Raw genomic sequence first — 20,185 nt, forward strand, 5'->3', positions numbered from 1 at the left:
TTACTAAATAATAACAATAGAATGCAAATATCAGGATTAACAACTAATGCAGTAATCATACAGTAAAATTACGGAGTTATAAATTACAAGAATTATTTTAAAAAATAAGGAAAAAAGTTTACTATTAATATACAAAAGAGCAAAGGGGAAAAGAAAAAAAACCAATCCTCCTAAAATGAAAAGGAAGAAATAGAATAAAAATCCCTAAATTATTATTAAAAACTACTTACAAATTTTATTCTTCCCTCCCATTATACCCCAGCTGTATAATGGGAGGGAATTAATCAACCAATATATTAGGAAACCAATTGTGAGGTTTCAGCCCGCTTCTGACTCCAAAAAGGAAACTTATCCGGAGTCAGAAGGAGAAAAGAAACTCATCAGGAGAGAGTTGAAGAAGCTGAACCAGGAAGTGACTCAGCAGAGCAGGAGAATCTGCAAATGCAGACTGGACAAACTCCAGAGGGGGATTTGAACTCTCCAATCAGCGTGTGAGACAGGAGAGCTGAGAAGCGCACAAATCAGAAAGCAGCTCGATTGGCTGCTGGAGAGAAAAGGCACGGGAAGGATCGAATTAAAAGGCAGATGCATGAAGAGCAAGCTGCCAGAGACAACCACTCCTTCGAGCTCACAGCAATTGTGGAAGAGTCCTTACCTGCGTCGGAAGCTTTGCCTGTAGCCAGAGTAGAATCAGCGCCAGCATCTTCTACCTCCACGGATTCACCTTCTGCACAGGCTGCTCCAGTCGAGTCTCTTCTTGCTGTCCCTGCCGAGCACAGCCTCGCGTCTAGCTCCGGACCTCATTGCCACATTCCAAGGCATTCCAGGTGTGCATCCAGCCTTGCCTTTAGCTTTCAGCCTTGCTTAAGATCTAGAGCCCAGTCCAGCCTTGATTCCAGCTCCCAGCCTTGCCTAGAATCTCCAGTCCAGTCCAGTCTTGCTTCAAGCTCTCAGCCTTGCCTAGAATCTCCAGTTCAGGCCAGTAGTGCTTCTAGCTCTCAGCCTTGCCTAGGATCTTTAGTCCAATCCAGTCTTGCTTCCAACTCTCAGCCTTGCCTAGAATCTCCAGTCCAGCCGTCTTGATTCCAGAGATCAGTGTTGCCTTGCCTCTCCAGCCCAGTCCAGCCTAGCCTCCAGAGCCAAGCCTCATCTACAGGTTCCAGCCCAGTCTTGCCTAGCCTCCATGCTCCAGTCTGATCCTTCCTGCGTGCCAGTCCATGAAACTTTGCCTTCCATTTCCTCCTTGCCTCGCACTCTAGCATCACCAAGTCTGACAGCTTCAATCAGAGAGTTAGCGGAATTCTGCCTTGCGGTTCTGCCTCAGTCTGACACCACAGTCCTGCCTGTTCATCCATCATTGCCTGGGTGGTCTTGATTGAAATTGCTTGTTTAATCACTCACTGACTTTGTTGTTGTAAATAGTTGTTTTTTAATAGAGTTTGATAATACTGCTGTCTGGCCGTCTCACAGTATAAACAGGACACCAATATATTAGGAACCAACCAATATATTAGGAAATGTTTCTGATTTCCATCTGAATCCTTTCATCTATCTCAATTTTTCTTTTCCCTTAGAAACCATACTCCAAACGTCTATGTTCACCTTGTTGTGTAATATATGATATATAAGGGAGCAATTCTTGCTTGAATTTATTTAAACTTCTATTCTGAATATATGTCATTAATTTTGCCATTGCTGCGTATTCTCCAAGTTTGGTTTCCCAGTCTGATGTTGGCGGCAAAGTGTATATTTTCCAATGCAGTACCCAATTTGTCCTTGCAACATGTATCTCAATAAATTATTATATTTCTTATTTATATGTGCTGCAACAATCATAGTAAAATATTTGAGGTTTCAATTCAAATTGTATTTTTAATTTTTTTTGTACAATACTACTATTGCTTTCCCATACTTTTCAGGGTTTTTTGCATAACTACCACATATGACAAAATGTTCCTTCTTTATCATAACATTTCCAACAATTTTAATTATATGATTTATCTATTTTTGAAATTAATCATGGGAGTTATGCACCATCTGTAAAACATTTTGTACTAATTTTCCCTTAGGTTATAACTTGGGGTAATCTTTATTTTTTCCCATAATTCCTCCCATTGTTATACTGTTATTGTTTCTTTAAAATTTTCCATGCACTTTATCTTACAAAATTTGACCTGATCTGTCTCCATATAGATTAGTAACAGTTTATATACACCTCCTAATAGATGGTCTTGATTCTGTATGAGTATTTCAAATTTTGTCCTCTTTCTTAAAATCCCTCCTTCTTTCCTAACGTCTCTTTTTATTCTTCCAGGAATTTGTAAATACATCAACCATGATAGAGTCCTACCCTCTTTTGATAATTCTTGCTGTGACTAATTTATTTCTGGAATTTGATGCACCATAACCAGTCCATATCTGTACCATATTACACTTCTTTGCTGTAACTGTCCCAAATTAGAACCCATTTGAAAGTGAAGCTAATGATGAGAGTGTTGGACTTATTTTTAGTTTTAAGGAGTTTCATATTTTTATAAAACTTTGCTTATAATGTGAACTTTTAGGTTTGTGTCTTCTTTCATTTCCTTATACAAGTAGTCCTTGAGTTATGATATCAATTGGGACTGGAATTTCCGTCGCTTAGCAATATGAATGTAAAGTGCAATCACATCACTTAGCAATGGCAATCCCTGCGGTTCCAATTGTCATCATTAACTGAATTGCAGCAGTAGTTAGGCAAGGACCTCCTCCCAACTTCCTGCTGGCTTCCCATAACCAAAGTCAGTGGGAAGCCAGCAGGAAGTTGCAAGTCCTAGGCAGTTTGCAAGCAGGCCAGCAGACAGGCAAGTGGCTGCTGCCTGGTGGGGGAGGGTGGGTGGGGATGTGCTGGTGGCTGGAGCAAAGCAGTGCAAGAGGCTTGGGGTAGTTGCTGCCAGGTGGGGGAGGAAGCAAAGGGGTGTGCAGGGAAGGCCCAGCAAGGCTCAGGGAGGGTGCTCCTGAGTACACAAGTGACAGGAAGGCACAGCAAGGCTCAGCGAGGGTACATGGCGGTGTGCAAGGGAGGTGCACCAAGGAGGGTGCAAAGGAGGTACACCAAGGCTTGGGGAAGGTCCCCAGGGGTGCATGAGAGGCTGGTGTGGTGTGAGCACAGAGGGGCTGGGGTAGGGTGTGTGGGTGGGGGAGACTTACCCCAGCGACTTGCAACCTTCCCTGCCAGCTTCCCCACTGACTTTCTGGGGAAGCTGGCAGGGAAGGTCGCAAATGGCAATCACGTGATTGCGGGGCGCTGCAACCGGTCGTAAGTGCAAACCGGTTCCCAAGCGCCCAGATCACGATCACATGACCACGGGGGTGCTGGGACAGCTGGAACGCCAAAGTCTGGTTGTAACCACCATTCGTTCAGCGCTGTTGTGACTTCGAACGGTTGCTGAACGAATGGTTGTACAGTCATGTGAAAAAGTAAGTACACTCCATGTAAAGTTTTTTTTCTTTTTTAACGTATGTGGGCATATAATATTTTGTCTTCATTCAAACAGCATATAAATATAAAGGTGATGTAATTGAAGAAAAAAACCCTATAAAAATTGACTTTGCAATCATTATTCAACAAAAAAATGAATGGACACTCCATTTCCTTCTCTGAAAAAGTAAGTATGCCTTTGGCGCTAATACCTGGTATTACCCCCTTTGGCAGAAACAACCTCAGTAGGCATTTCTTATAACTGTCAATCTTTGACATCAACTGGGAGAATTTTTTCTCACTCCTTCATGCAGAATTTTTTCAGCTGTGCAATGTTTGAAGGGTTTCTTGCACCCACAACCCATTTCAAATCTCCCCACAGCATCTCGATGGGATTTAGAACTGGGCTTCCGTTTTTTTTTTTTTCCCCAGTGATTCCTTGGTGGGTTTACTGGAATACTTAGTTATTGTCTAACATGACACTGGTTATTGTCATGTTGCAAAGTCCACTTTTGGTTGAGTTTCGGTCTTCCGACAGATGGTCTCACATATCCTCAAGCACCCTCTGGTACAATGAATTCACAGTGGATTCTGTGATGATGAGCTGCCCAGGCCCTGATGCAGCAAAGCAGCCCCAAACCATAACATTTCCACCACCATGCTTTTCAGTTGGTATCAGGTTCTTCTGGTGAAATGCTCTCTTTGATTTTTGCCAAACGTGTCTTCTGGTACTGTGGCCAATTCTATCTTTGACTTGTCTGCCCAGAGCACATTGCTCCAGAAGCCCTGGTCTTTGCCTAGGTGTTCATGAGCAAACGTTAGTCTTGCCCTGATGTTCTTTCTGGACAGCAAACATTTCTGCCAGGCTCACCTCCCATGTAGATGTAATTTGTGCAGCTTCTTTCTACTGGTAGACTTCTGCACTTTGACATTAATAGCGGCAAAAGCTACCAGTAGATCCTGTGATGAAATTCTGGGGTTCTTAGACACTTCTTTCAGCATCTTGTTTCTGCTCCTGAGCTGAACTTGCTGGGACTGCCTAGCCTGGGCAAATTGGCTGTTGTCTGAAATCTCCACTTGTAGATGATCTTCTGGAGGGTGGAATCATTGTTGTCCAATTGTTTGGTGATCTTTTGAAATCTCTTTCCAGACTCATTGGCATCTATACTGTAACCTCCTTTCCAAAAACCTCTGAGAGCTCTTTGGATCTAGGCAGGGTGATTAGCACACACATCAACAACGAAGAGCAAATCAAACTAAATGTTTGAGGTTTCAATAAAACAGGTTCAGTAAGACCTGATCTGGTACACCTGATTCTAATGCTAAGTATCTGAGGTAGTATTAAATGTATGGGTGTACTTAGTTTTTCCACATGCAACATTTGCATTTAGGTTTATTTAAATTACACAATGGACTACAAAATGTAAATGGTGCATGATATTTGTTATATTTTATCCCCTTTATCTATTAATATTGTTGACATGAAGATCAAATATCTGTATGTTGAAATATGTTGAAAAAGTAAAAAAAAAAATCAATGGGGTGTACATACTTTTTCACATGACTGTAAGTTGAGGAGTACCTGTACCATAAATACCTGTGAAGTCCATTAGCTAGACCAGCTTCTTCCTGTATTGACATTCTATTATTTGTCAATTTTTTCCATTCTGTTTTCCATGACAAGCAACTTGCATGATAATTTCTTGCCTTTCTGAAGATTAAGTATACTACATCTACAGCATTCCCTTGCTCTACTAATCTGGTCACCTGGTCAAAAAAAGCAGTACAAATAAACTGGCATGATCCATTTTTTAACAAACCCATGTTGGCTTCTAGTAATGACTTTGTTACTTTCAAACGAACCCACTGCTTGATGTTCTTTTCTAGGATTTTCCCAGGTATTCAATAAATTATTCAATAAGTTATCATGTGATTACCTTTGCAGATAATCATTCTCTCCTGCAATGGTGACCTTTCCACAATGTTTCCCTGTCTTTATGTAGTAAAATTTTGCCACAGAGCTGACTTTGGCATTTCTGTCTGCTATAAGGTTGCTTATATACAATTGTTCAATACAGCTAGGAAGATTTTTTTTTAATGTCTGGAATAGCTGTCATCTTAAATGAGAATAAAAAGCAAAAACTTAAAAAACATACTTCATAGATTCAGTACTACCTGATCTATGTGACCTAGTCTCAGTGACACTGGAATATTCTGGAATCTGCCTAACTGAAGATAGAGCATTAAAACAAGCTCTAAAAAGGCCTATCTATAATTGGAGAATGTGAGAGAATACAACTAGTTTACAGTTGCAAGCTTCCTAGTTGGGAGATCTTTTTCACATGGCTCAATTTAGTTTGTAACTCTGTATTTCTAATTCATCGCATCCAAACCCCACATCAACAGGAACTCAGGAGATCAGACAACTGAAATGTATTTTACTTACAACACGCGTCTATCCACCAGCAAGATCTAAAACTATCCCTGCTACAGGTAGTCCTCATTTAGCAACCATAATTGGGACCGGCAACTCTTATCGCTAAGCAACATGGTCGCTAAGCGACACATCATGTGGCCATGACAGGCTTACAACCTCACTTCCGCTGCAGTCGTTAAGCAAATCACCACAGGTCATTAAGCGAGATATCACGTGACTATGACTTGCAATTTTACTGCTGGCTTCTCCATTAACTCTGCTTGTTGCTGCTTGTCTGAAGCCAGCTGTGAAGCACGCAAATGGTAATCATGTGACTGTGGGACACTGAGACGGTTGTAAATGTGAAGATCGGTCATAAAATTACTTTTTCTGCGGCGTAACTCTGAATGGTCGCTAAACAGGGCAATAGTTAAGCAAGGTCTACTTAGAGATATCAGCCAAGTTGGGACCAGGTTAATTATTAGCTATGTAAATAGAACTGATTGCCACATCGTGGCCTCCATCCTGGAATATGCAACCTCTAATCTCAGTGCTGCACTAGGCACACATCTTGGTGTCATAAACAAGGATCTTGGAAACCCAGACTGCACTTTTTCAGAGGACATGAAACTAGATCAAGGTCCAAGCTGCACCTGAGCAGCAGATTTTGCATTAATTTATTTAATAGCAATTGGAATAACGTATCTTTTCTGGCTCCACCAAAATCTTAGAATGGCAGTAGCACTATTATGGGCCTTGTTGGCAACATAGTTTGCATGGACTTTGAGCTTCTTCTAGAAGCTTGAAACACATTTCACTTCTTCAATGTTAAGATTATCTATATACCAACTTTGGGTTTTATTGCTATTTGTAAAAACATGACTTTTGTCTTCTGAACTGATGTTACGCTGGCTAATCAACAGCATCAAAAGACACTTTAGCTGCCAACTTGTTGATATAAACAACTTAAGTTCTCCTTTCAGTCTCCTTGCTCACTTAGGTATTACTTTAACTATACATGCATGGAAATGTTCAATACAGAAATTGTCAAGCATCCATGTTTCCTGAAGAAAAAGAACATCAAACTCGTATGAATTCCATAAAAGCTAGATCTAAACATTTGATTGCCCAGCCATCAAGATTCTATGACATCACTGATATAGGGAGGTACTGTAACAGTGATCATTGCACAGAGGTCTTATTGCATGTTCCCCCTTCTTATTCCACCAGAGTTACCTAATGAACTCCCGGTAAGACTGTCTTCTCTGGGAGGCTCCAAATAGAGGCCTTAATGGACTCTGAAATAATATCATAGGAATCATTTTTGGCTACATACTGGATTAAATTATTCAAATATAAGTGCTCATGTTACATAGAGGGTAAAAAGGTAAAGGTTTCCCTTGACGTAAAGTCCAGTCGAGTCCGACTCTAGGGGGCGGTGCTCATCTCCGTTTCTAAGCCTTGGAGCCGCCGTTGTCCATAGGACACTTCCGGGTCATGTGGCCAGCATGACTCACGGAACGCCGTTACCTTCCCGCCGAAGCGGTACCAATTAATCTACTCACATTTGCATATTTTCGAACTGCTTGGTGTGCAGGAGCTGGGATTAACAACGGGAGCTCACCCCGCCGCGCAGTTTCGAACCGCCGACCTTCCGATCGACAGCTCAGCGGTTTAACCCGCAGCGCCACCGCATCCCTTTACATAGAGGGAGATTGCTCTAAAACTTTCTGATAGATGACCTCCTGTATTTCTTTAGCCAATGATTTATAGGCTATATTCAGGAGTTGCTAGATCTTGAACTCCTTTCTATAGCAAATGTAACACTGAGAGCAATTTTCAACTTCATGATCCTGATTTAGGACACACTGTGTGATTGATGGCTAAGATAAAGATCTCATTTTTTACTTGTAGGTATTAACACTGCAGACATTATTTAATATCTGTTCACATCTTGGATCCTCACCCAAGAAATTTTCCATAGGGAGTTGAGGCATAATAGACAACCTCCATGGACTTGATGACATCAGTTCCTGGTCAGTATGCAATATGCTAAACAGAAACTTCCTGCCTTGGTGATCCCTATGCCAGAAACTCACAAATCATAAATGGTTCAATTTCCTCTGTACTACATCAGGATTCCAACAGATGGAGTGAGAAGAAGCACTGGTTGAACAAACAGGGATGGTCTTTCTTCTAACAGGCTGACTGGTCAGCCTATGAGACTTAGCCTACAATTCTTCCTGTTGCTCTCTCCAAGTAACCTACCTACCACAGTTCATCTACATCATAAAAGGATTTCAGAGGAAACATAAAATCATTGGGAAGAGAACACTGATCAATTATTTTTTCCTTCATTGGGTGCACTGAGCAACTTGGTCTCAGATTAAACAAATCCCAGGCTTTGATTTGTACGCTTTGAATATCTTTCATAGACTGTGACATTTCTTGTAGTTAGGCAATATTTCTCATCAAGAGCATATCCTCCTTTCCCAGCGATGATGAGGCAACTGCTATGTGGTTCATTAGGTTATTTTTTCTATCACAAGATAAGCTATTTTTGGCTGTTTGCCTGGACTCCTCTGTTGATCCACACTTTATCAAGGGTATTTTTGGGATCCCCCTGTATGGAACACCTTCCTTAACCTTAACCCAGCCACTGTACAGGGGGACAGAAGTATCATCTTGAAAAACTGGTGGCAAAGATTTTTAATGTGGCCAAATAATTACAAATATATAAGTGTTTTGGAATCTGAATCTGGGCAAAGGTAACTGAAAATCTTTTGTGAAACCCTGTATCTGGCAACCAAAATAAAGAACGAATACTTAAATGGGAAGATGTACAATACAGTAGCAGACATAAAGAATGGATTACTGCTCTCTTGTTGCTCCATTAGCTCCTGTTGATGTTAAGACTGCCTATTAAAAGAGCAATCTGATTATTTTTTAAACTACAACCATTCCTGGCATTCTTATTTCATCAGACCTTTATTCAGGATGTTATACGCCATGGGATACCCCTTATGTGCCATCTTCTATCTCATGGCAACTATCAATCAGGCTTTCCTGCCCAATTTTAATTTCATATCCACCATCTTTTTGTCCAATTGAAATATTTTCTCAAATAGATTTGAAAATGTCACTATTATAAGAAAGGTTTGCTCTCTAAGAATTCAAGTCTCTTATCTTCTCATTGCTGTTAACATTTCCAACAGTCTCTTGCAGCTCATTCGACCTCAAACAAGAAGCTGTTGTTGCCTTATCTTTCATTTCACATCTCAGACTTAGAAGTTGTTGGTCCAAAGCACGGTCTTTGTGGCTAGTAGGAAATGAAATAGTAATGCTCTCAAGAACTCTGTTCATACATCTTTATCCAACTGGAGTTGTTTACCCACTTGAAGGCTATTGTGCTCTCGCAAAGTCCACTACACTGAAATTCTACAGTTTATTGTAAGTTGGGAGAGTTGCTGCTGCTACTGTTGCAAGATAGATGCAATAAGCTTGCAGAAGACTCAAAACACCCATTTTATTGCTGTTCTCCTTAAACCAAAATCTCACATTGTCACTACCTTAATTAACTCAGACATCTACAAAAATGGACTGACGGTCATGCACAGTATACATTCTCTACTTCCCACAGAAAGCATGGGAAAACTAACGTAAGACGTCAGGTAGAAACCTATATATAACTAAAAGTGATGAAAAATAAAAACCTTATGAGGAAAAGTTAATAGGAGCAAGGAATACAAATGCTGCCAAACATACTACCTAGTATGAACATTATTTTTAACTAAAACACTCAGTTTAAGACTTGACTGAAGGAAAACTAAGAACATCTAATAAATGAGCTGGAATTCATTTCATGTATCGGCATTCATACCATCTCTTAAAACAGACGTCAGCAGTCTACAACCATGGGCCAGATGTGGCCTGCCACCTAAAATCATCCAGCTCATGGTCCCAAAAAGAAATGTATTCATCCAGTCCACACAAGAGAGGGAAGAGCACTTGCTGCCTCTTCATATGGCCATTTTGGCAATGGCTTTACCAGCTGCCTCGGCATGGGAGGAGCCCCCCAAATGGCAGTGGCAGCATGGCCTCTGGCCCCTACGCAGAGGAAGACTGTTGGTCCCTGTCTTAAAACAAGACTTGTTAATTCATAGTCCTGACTCTGATTGAAGCCCACATTCATTTAGCTTCATATGCAACAGCTTTCCTACTTCATGATGAATCTGTGATTGTGTACATGAAACCAAATATTTGACTAACACTGGTGGGAATGGGGTTGAACAAGGCTTTTATTTTTATATAGAACTGACTTCCATCCTATACCCAGACCTGAAATCCAAATGGAAAGGATCCAGATAATCCATCTCATCCAGAGCACTCTGTAGTTGAAGCCCGATCATCTTATCAAGAAATAGTAGGTTGAAGACTGGCCTGTAATTCTCTAAGATATCATGGAGTTCCTGTAGATGGCATTCCCTCATGTTTGGGACCTCAGCAAAACCCTTCTACTAGATCTAACCAGGCAGAAAGAGAACGCACTCTTGGAGTTATCAGGCCCTAAGCTATATGGTGTTTTAAAGGTGATAAATAGGGCGAGGATGTCTATAACATGTCATATTTTTTCTGGAACCTTTATTTGAATTTATAAGTAAGTTAAAACATGTTTTAGAGTAATCTGGTGAGAATGCTTTTTATTTTGCCTGAAAAGTCATATTTTGACTTTTTAAAGGTGTTATGTCATATTTCTGCTTAATTTTGTAACAAGCGTCATATTTTGGTCATTGGCAACCCTCCTGATAAGCCAGCAGTTCGAGCCAGCAAAGAAAGTGAGAATTTGCCTGTTTCTTCTTTTTCTTATTCACTCCCCAACTCAGGGAGGGGTGTGTGCAAGAGAGACAGAGAGAGAGAGAGAGGTGGGAACAAAGGCTTCTCCCCTGACCAGGCCTGAAAAAAAGGTGAGAATTTGCCTGTTTTTTCTTTTTATTTGCTCCCCAACTCAGAACTGTGTGTATGTGTGTGTGTAAGAGGGAGAACCATCTTTTTTAAAATGACTTCAGCAGGCAGAGGCTTCTCCCTGACCAGGCCTGAAAAAAAGAGTGAGAATTTGCCTTTTTTTTTTTTCCTTTTTCTCATTTGCTCCCCAACTCAGGCGTTGTGTGTTGGAGGTGGTGGAGTCACGTGAGAGCTGCAATCTGATTTCAACATGCCTAAAAGTAGATATTCAGCGAGTGTGAAATTACAGCATCTTGTTCAAGAATTTGGGGAGCAGATTTTCAGTAGCGATGGTGATATTTTGTTTTGTAAATCGTATGAAGTTAAGGTATCGGCCCAAAAGCATTTTAATATTCAACAACATTGTGACACCGCGAAACACAAGAGTTGTTTAGCAAGATTTACCTTCACTGAGAACAGGCAACATCTCTTTTTTGAGAGAGCTTCTTCTTCAACTGCAGGTTCATCAAATACCCAGTCAGAATTTTGTAAGGATCTCTGTACAATGATGGTTACTTCAAATATTCCCTTAAGGAAATTAGGTAGTGGTAGCCTCAGGCATTTTTTGGAGAAGTACACCAGTCACCCGATTCCAAATGAATCAACTGTAAGGAAAAATTACATCTCTGCCTGCTATGAAGATGTGTTAGAAAAGATAAGATCTGCTGTTGACAACAGTAAGATACTGTATGAGTTTCAATAGTTGAAACAAGTGATGTAAACAGAAGATATATAGCCAATGTTATTATTGGCACTCTGAAATGTGACAAGCCTGGTGAAGTATTTCTTCTAACATGTGAAACTCTACAAAAAGTAAGCAATACCATTATTGCTATGCTCTTTGACAAGTCTATGAAACTACTCTGGCCAGATGGTGTAAAAAGGGGAAATATCCTTCTCTTTGTAACAGATGCCACTCCATACATGATTAAAGCAGCTAAGGGACTTAAACTTCTTTATCCAAAAATGATCCATATCACATGTCTTGCACAAGGTTTACACAGAGTGGCCGAAGAGATTCAAACCAACTATCCTGATGTAGATAATTTCAAATGGGAAAAAAATGTTCATTAAAGCTCCACTTCGAGTATGAAAGTTCAAAGAAATTGCTCCTACTTTGACTCTCCCTCCCCAACCTGTCCTGACACGTTGGAGGACTTGGCTGGATGTGGCTATGTATTATTTCACAAATTATGCTTCCTTGCAGCGGACAGTTAAAGAATTTGATTGTTTTGAATCTTCCTCCATCAAGATTGTGCAAGATTCCTTATCTGAAACCTTGGCTAGAAACTTAGCATATATAGGATCTAACTTCAGTGGATTATCAAGAGCAATCACCCGCCTTGAAACTGTAGGAATGGAACTTGGAACTTAGTGATGCACTGAACATTGTAAAACAAACTGAGAGTGATTTAAAGCAAGCAAAGGGGAAAGTGGCTGAAAAAGTTAGTGATAAACTGAAAAGACTGCTGCAGTCTAAACTGGGTTATTCAACACTTTGCAAAATAAGTAACATTCTAAATGGACTCAAAGCAAAATTTGAGGACTTCGAGCCAGAATTTTCTCCAGATGAGTTTGCTTTTTTCAAATTTGTTCCTATAACCTCTTGTGATGTCAAACGGAATTTCTCCAGATACAAGAACATACTGGTGGACAACAGAAGGAGTTTTAAGTTTGATAACCTCAAGATGCACGTGGTCACCCAATGCAATTCTGCTGTTAATGAAAACTAATCCAGGGATGACCATTTTACTCTCAAAATGTTCATTTGATTCCTTCAGTACTAGCAGTTCTGCACCGGAAGTGAAGAATAAACCTTTTGTGTGTGTAAGCACAGATTTTTAAAAATTGGGTGCTAATTTCAGAAAAATTGTAAAGTCATATTTTTGCTTCAAAAGTCGTATTTTTGGTTTAATTGGTCATATTTAAACTGTTTTAAGGTCATAAATGCTTGCATATTTCTAACATTTTTAGGTCATAGAAATCCTTGCCCTAGTAACCATCACCTTGAATTGCACCCAGAAGCTGACTGGAAGCCACTGTAGCTCCCATAATAGTGGTGTTACATTGATGAAACTAAATACTGAAGCTACGGTATGCTAATCTATTGAAATTTCTGAATGGTCTTCAAGGACAGTATGATTAAAGAAAGCCACAATTGAGAATGACCAACTTAACCCAGTAACTATATTCCTGAAAATTGGAAATAGGAGTTATCAACTGCTACAAAATGTTCAATGGCTGCCATAGACAATAAATCATTCAATCTATTTTTCAGAACATCTGTATTAATACTTTCTACATCTAAAAGGAAGCCAATTGCTTGTCAGATTCATGGCAGCTTATTCTGGGATCTTGGATTTGTTGTGAAGAGGAAATTTCCCTTAAAAAATGTATTTGAAGCACAAATACAGCACCCCTTCACTGAAAGGGGTGGTGACATTATTAGCCAAGAGAAAGTTTCTGGAAGAAGAGGACTTTGCTCAGCTCCTGGCCAAGAACTGTCCTTATTTATTTATTTATTTATTACATTTAATGGCCGTCCATCTCACAAGAAGTGACTTGGGGGGGGGGGTACAGCAAAAAAAATAAAATAAACATGTCAAAAACAGTCATATTAAAAAATTTTAAAAGCATAAAACACACAAAGAGATCAGATCAGCAAGGGAGCCACCTCAAGGTCTCACCGGTCCCCTGAGGCTCCCAGGCCTGATGACATAGCCAGGTCTTGAGGGACTTCTGGAAAATAAGTAGGGACAGAGATGATCTCACTTTGGGGGGGGAATGTTTCATAAGGCGGGCTCCATGGCAGAGAAGGCCCACCTCCTCGGGCCCACCATGTGTAGTTCCCTGACAGACTGGACCCACAGCATGCCTCTCTGCTGGATCTGGTGGGGTGGGCAGATGTAATAACCCGGCCCCATGCCATGGAGGGCTTTAACTGTCAAAACCAGCACCGTGAATTGGACCCGGAAGCAGACTGGCAAGTAAGGCAGCTCACAGAGGAGAGGTGTAACATGTGCTGTTCTTGAAGCACACATGACTGTCCGCGGCACTGCATTTTACACCAACTGAAGTTTCTGGATACTCTTCAAGGGCAGCCCCATGTAGAGCACATTACAGTAATCCAACCAGGAGGTGACTAGGGCATGAGTGACTGTGAGCAGAGCCCCCCAATCCAGGAACAGGTGCAACTGGTGCACAACCCAGAGCTGTACAAAGGCCCTCCTAGCCATGACTGCCACCTGCTCTTTGAGAAGGACTCATGAGTCCAGGAAGACCCCAGATTGCACACTGGGTCTGTTTGGGGCCATACAACCAATCCAATTTCTCTTGCTCATACCATGATACATTTCAATCCTATGCTATTTCAGTAACTTAAACTGTAATTTACTTTTATGTAAATATGCATAAGAATGTCATCTGAATAGATATATAAGAGAAAGATTAAGAAAGAAGGAACTGCAAAAAACAATTAGCCATTCCTTTTCTAAAAATTTATTCTGAGCCTAATTTTGTAGGCTATCTGCAGATTTATATGAATTCTACTGTATTTGTTTTTTTCTAAACAGATTATTTTATTTATGCCATATTATCAGAATAATTATGTCCCAATAATTTTTGGGAGAGTACTGCTAATATTTCTGGTTAAAATTGGCAGTTTTCACATTCATTCTACTTGTCACGTTTAAAATATACTTTGTGCACAACCCATTTTACCTTTACTAAAATTATTCTACGTATAATACTACAATTTGAGATACCCACAGGTAACTGCCAATTTTAAGCAAATACTAAAACTCACAATATTAAAATATTGTATCTTAAAATTATAATTGCTGGACACACTGATATTTTAGATACTAAAGGTAGCCTTCTCTTCTAGTATGCAGAATAACAGCATGTCTTAAGCAGCTCTGTAAGACAATGCAAAAATAAGATCTTCGATTACTGCTCATATTGCTCATTTATATGCAAGACCTGAAGCAACCTCTAATGTCAGACTAGTATCCAGTATCATTTTAGACACAGTAAGGGTGTTCATCCTATATACAATATATTCTTTCCTCAAGTATCTTAACAAGTGTATTTTTGTGATTTCTCCAATTTATATAGGAAGCCAGGCTTTTCGTTTCTTGAATATTTTAATATATATAATCTACATTGTTAAGCTCTGTACAGTAAAAGAATAGCACTCCTTTTGATTCTATTGTGATCAGGGCTTTCCTCTTTAGCTATCTGGTGTACAGCTGATAAGCAAATTAATATACAATGACAACTTCCAAGTTAAAGACATACAATACAGCCATGCAAAATCTATCAGTATTTAAACGAAATAAAATATTGTGCAGATTATATCAGGCGAGAAATACCAAATATGAAAAGCTTCTTCCAGTGGTTGTTGAAATTTCCTGTAGAAGAAACCATAGTTTTTAGCTATCAACATTCTCTTTGATCTATTAATACATTAATTATAATATTTATACACAAATTTGTTTTTTATACTGTATAGACAATGTAACCTGATATAATTAGGGGTTGCAACAAGAAAATGTTAACAATGTAGAATGTTCTTATGACAACAGAACAGACAAACAAATTAAGTATTCAGCACCCCATGTCCTATTATCAAATATTTGAGGAATACACGCTTTTCAATATCTAACAGCCATTAGAAATGCTTTTTTATTTCACTAAACAAGCCACAGAGAATATGTGAAACATGGAAAGTAGACATCACATAGTATCTCATGTATCAAAGACCAGACATACCTATTTTTTATTATTGTTGTTGTTGTTGTTGACAATATCAGTTTAAGACTGAACAGCCAAGGTAAGAGAACATTCGTAATTGCTATGTTCTTATGTCATGTATACATTTTTTTAAATAACCGAGAATATTTTTATTCATTTTCAGATAATATAGCCATAGGATATCTTTTTAAAAAATCACCTCCTTTAATAATAATTTTAAAAACTGGCTAGCCACTACAAACCAGACTGGAAACATATTTTTTCTTGAGAAACTTGGCAAAGCAAAAAGACACACTTGAAAGGCAGCCAACCAGCACCTTGCACAGAAGCAAGGCAAAACTTCAAACTTTTAAAAATAGGTAACCAGGCATAGTTAGAAATAAATGCATCTGGCTATAAATTGCCCCCGTACCCCGAGGCTGTGCCCCTCTCCCCCTTGGCTCTGCAGTGGTTGTTACCCCCGTTTACAAGCAGGGAAGCGGAAGCCGCCGATCCCTTCCAAACCCCACTCCCCAAGCTCCGCGCTCGCTCGCCATGGCTGAGAAAAGACAATCCAGCGGACCGAGACCCCGGGCATCCTCTCGCCCGAAGTCCTCGGGTGACTTCTTGGGAGACGCTCCAAACTCACCGAGCCGACGAGGCAGCCAGGCTGGAAAGCGGGGCTCCAGAGTTTCCTTCAGAGCCACCTCGCCCTGCAACTTCCCCGGTGGCGAGGGATCGCGCTCCCCGCCCTTCATCTCCCGCGTTCGCCCCGTCGCTCCAGGAACAGCCAGCGAAAGGACTCGCAGGCTCCCTCCTCAGCGCTCCCGAGAAACACCCACCCCGAAGGACTTCGGACCCGCGGCGGGAGAGCGCCAAATTCCCCTACACCAGCCCCTCCTGGCTCCAAGAAACCCCTTCCTTTCTTCGCCCCTCCACGGGCATCTTACACGCCCCACGGAGCCGTCGGGGAAGGCGCAGAGCCCTTCCCAGGCACAACCCCCCGCGGGCAAGGCAGCCTCCGCGCAATTTCTCCTCGTTGCCAAGCCCCACTTTAAACCCCGACGCCCTCGAGCCCAAGGACGCCCCCCTGTGGAAGAGGCGGCACGTCCAGGGTCGGAAGAACTAGGGCTGCCCCTGCAAACTCTTTCCCTGAGAAGAAGCAGGCATACCCCGCCGGAGACCCGCTACTTCCTCTCCGCCCCTTGCATGTGGGAATGCACTCACCGCCCCTGGGAAAAGCCGCCGAGCGCGCCTTCTGCTCCCCGTCTCTCTCGCCTTTCCCCACCTCACGCTCAGCTCGCGGCCGCCATTTTGATCTCTTTCTGGATTTAAAGTAGGAACCAGCCTCCTCAAAGAGCTGGAGCCAGTCCGGCAAGCGCGTGGTCATCTGGGACTTGTAGTTCACCCGTTTCCCCACCAAAGGGATACCCGGCTCATACAGCCTCTGCGACTGGCCTTGCCCCGCCTGAGTTCTCTCACGCCGCAATGCCCTTTGGGGTTTGTAGTCACTCTTCAATAACATTTGTCCTCGCTTCCACGAATAGTCTTCGTAAAGGACGCTTTAGAAAAAATGTGGTAACTAATCCTCTGTAGTCCTGGACGTACGCCCAAATTAATTTGTTTTGAAAATGTCAGCCGCCTGAGGCTTTCAAAAAGAGGTGTGCGTTGGAGTAAAAGTGTAAAAAACGAGCATAATTAAAATTCCTTTACATTCCTGCCCCTCCCTCCCACCACAAAAAAGTTTAATGGAAATATCAGAGCAACACATCAGCTTTAAAGCTAGAGATTTCAAAATCCAAATTATCAGATAATTAAGATTTGAAAATAAAAGATTCACGTTTTTTCATTCATTATTTTCACATAGATACCTGAGAGTCACCATCTAGGGGTAAAGATGATGGACCAGCCTACCTCATATTGTTTTGTTTCTCTTTTTTGTGGGGAAAGATGTGGATGGAGTGCTATATACATCACCTTGAGCTCTTGGAGGAAAGGTGAAATATAAATCTAACAAATAAATAGAGATTCCCCAAATTTTACCATTAATTCACAGTTTGCACCTATATTATGGTTCTTGGGGTGAATTCTGAAAGTCCTCATAGTTCTTTTTACATTAGGTAAAGGTAAAGGTTTCCCTTGACGTAAAGTCCAGTCGAATCCGACTCTAGGGGGCGGTGCTCATCTCCGTTTCTAAGCCTTGGAGCCGGCGTTGTCATAGACACTTCCGGGTCATGTGGCCAGCATGACGACTCGGAACGCCGTTACCTTCCCGCCGAAGCGGTACCTATTGATCTACTCACATTTGCATGTTTTCGAACTGCTAGGTGGGCAGGAGCTGGGACTAGCAACGGGAGCTCACCCCGCCGCGCGGTTTCGAACCGCCGACCTTCCGATCGGCAGCTCAGCGGTTTAACCCGCAGCGCCACCGCGTCCCACTCTTTTTACATTAAGTCCAACTAAAACTAGGATATGATCAAACCTCATCAAGATCTCAGGATGCACTATAAAATTCATGGAACTGGTGTACCGCAGAAACATGACTGTATGTAATAGATCCCTGTAATACCCAACCTTAATCACTCCACATGCATGTAGATTACAGCTTCCAATATTCCTAGCCAAAAGGCACCAGGTTGGAAAAATCTAAAAGCCTATCAACAGATTTCATCGTTGAGCATGGATTTCACAATTTTCTTTTTAAAAGGTTACTTGGAAATCTTCCAAGCTGTTACTCTTCAAATATCTAGGTCTACAACTAAGAATTACCTGCCATCCCAGCCAAAAGGCTAGGAATTGGGGAAGGGCAAAAACAAAAACTTGAGTATCATGATCCAGATCCCAAATTCTTGTACTTTCCCCCCTCACAGCCACATTTCTTCCCCACTGAAGTAATGACAGGTCCATTGTTTCATGTTCCTTCAAAAGAGATTGATTGGAAGTTTGGGTCCTTCGAATTCTTATACCGATACATCCTAAATCCATCATCCTAAATATACTTATTAATAAATTGCATGCAATGAACATTAATACAAAATTATAAGAAAAAATGTATGTTAAAACCCATTCTCCATCTGTATTTCAGCACATTAGCTTTAAAAAACTAAAAAGAAGACTTGGAGTATAACAAATTAAGCTTCATTTAATGTTACTGTCTTAACGCACCCACATCACGCAGGTACACACAAGGCCGCAACTGGGGGGGGGCAAGCGGGGCATGTGCCCTGGGCGCCGCACTGGGGGGGTGCCAAAATGAGCACTGGGGGGGGCACCAAAATGGGTGTGGAATCCATGTTTGCCCCAGGTGACACAGACCCTAGTTGCGGCCCTGGGTACACAAAGGTCAAGAAATATTAAACTATCAAGAAAAAGCATTTGGGGAGGGAGCATTCAGCTGAAGTATCCTGGAGGGAGTACTGGATTACCCAAAAAAAAGGTAATTTAAGGGAACATGACAGAAGTTTATAAATATGTAAATGGAGAAGGAAATTGCACTCTGATCAAATATGATGGTGCAACCTGAGATAACAGAGAAGATTGCACCCCTTCCCCACCCACCCAGTTCCAATTACAGAAGCAAAATGGCCTAACAGTTTCATTTTACTTCCAGTGCTGAGGGTAGGACAATATTCTTGACTGCACCTAAAAATAGCAGGTTAGTTTAGGGGATGCAGGACAAGCCATGTGGCATGCTTCACAGACTGGAAAGAGGTCTCAAGGTAAACCTCTCCGGGAGTTGCTTTTGCTGACAGTATCTACTGACCGTGGCAGTTGCTTCTCTCCACTTAATGGCTGATGTCCAGGAGGCATCTCCTGCTCTTTAAAGACCAAAAAGATATAGATTCAGATTTGGTAACACTAAAAATAAACACACTGTAATCAAGAGGAATTAATTAGTTATGACTCATTTCATTTCAACCAGCTTACCCAGAGTATGCCTGCATTTGGATCAAACCTTTTGGCCATAACAAAAGGAACAAGGAAGAAAATGTTGCAGAGAGAAAAGCTACAACAGGCCCTGGTTCCTGGGCTTTATAAGTCATGTTAAGCCATCATATATTTAACAAACCACAATTGGCAAGGTTCACACAATATATTAAGCCAAAACTAGCAAATCCCATTTTGTCCTCAGAAAACGTATGAATCTAATCTACGTACAAGAGATAAACGGGGTGTGTGTGTGTGTGTGTGCTTTGCTGGCCACAGCCACAGAAGGATATGCTGTTTGCTCAGTCACAGCTGTTCCATGTCAATATGGCCCTCCAGTTTACCTTTTAGCAAATGTTGGAGCACAGCAAAGAATAAGGAACTATTATTCACTGGTGGCATCCTGTTCAAGAGTTTTGGAGGTATGAAAAACATTATTGAGTAATATCTCAGAGTACATTTATCAGTACCCCGTTACATGTTCTGAGGAAGATATGTTACATTTAAATTCCCCAACACAAAATCATAGAGTTGGAGGTTGTGGGAGTGGGCCATTGAGGGCACTGAGTCCAACTCCCTGCTCAGTGCAGAAAACCAAATCAAAGTATCCCAGACCAACAGCTACCCAGTTTTTGCTTCAACACATC

At 41.2% G+C, this 20,185-nt stretch overlaps 1 protein-coding gene across 4 annotated transcripts in view; it reads right to left on the bottom strand.

The window, feature by feature from the left end:
• The window catches only part of NCOA3 (nuclear receptor coactivator 3), a 221,839-nt gene extending 204,897 nt beyond the window's left edge, over window positions 1-16,942 (bottom strand). For 3 of the 4 annotated variants that reach the window (XR_010067532.1, XM_063297102.1, XM_063297100.1), the window contains exon 1: window positions 16,839-16,942. The gene's annotated coding sequence lies outside the window, so the exon portion shown is untranslated. Of the gene's footprint in view, window positions 1-16,260; window positions 16,803-16,838 lie in introns of those variants that run through there. The other variant, XM_063297101.1, reaches the window with a different exon arrangement.
• Window positions 16,943-20,185: the final 3,243 nt, after the last annotated feature.

Source organism: Candoia aspera, chromosome 3 (genome assembly GCF_035149785.1).
Source record: "Candoia aspera isolate rCanAsp1 chromosome 3, rCanAsp1.hap2, whole genome shotgun sequence".
Taxonomy (NCBI): domain Eukaryota; kingdom Metazoa; phylum Chordata; class Lepidosauria; order Squamata; family Boidae; genus Candoia; species Candoia aspera.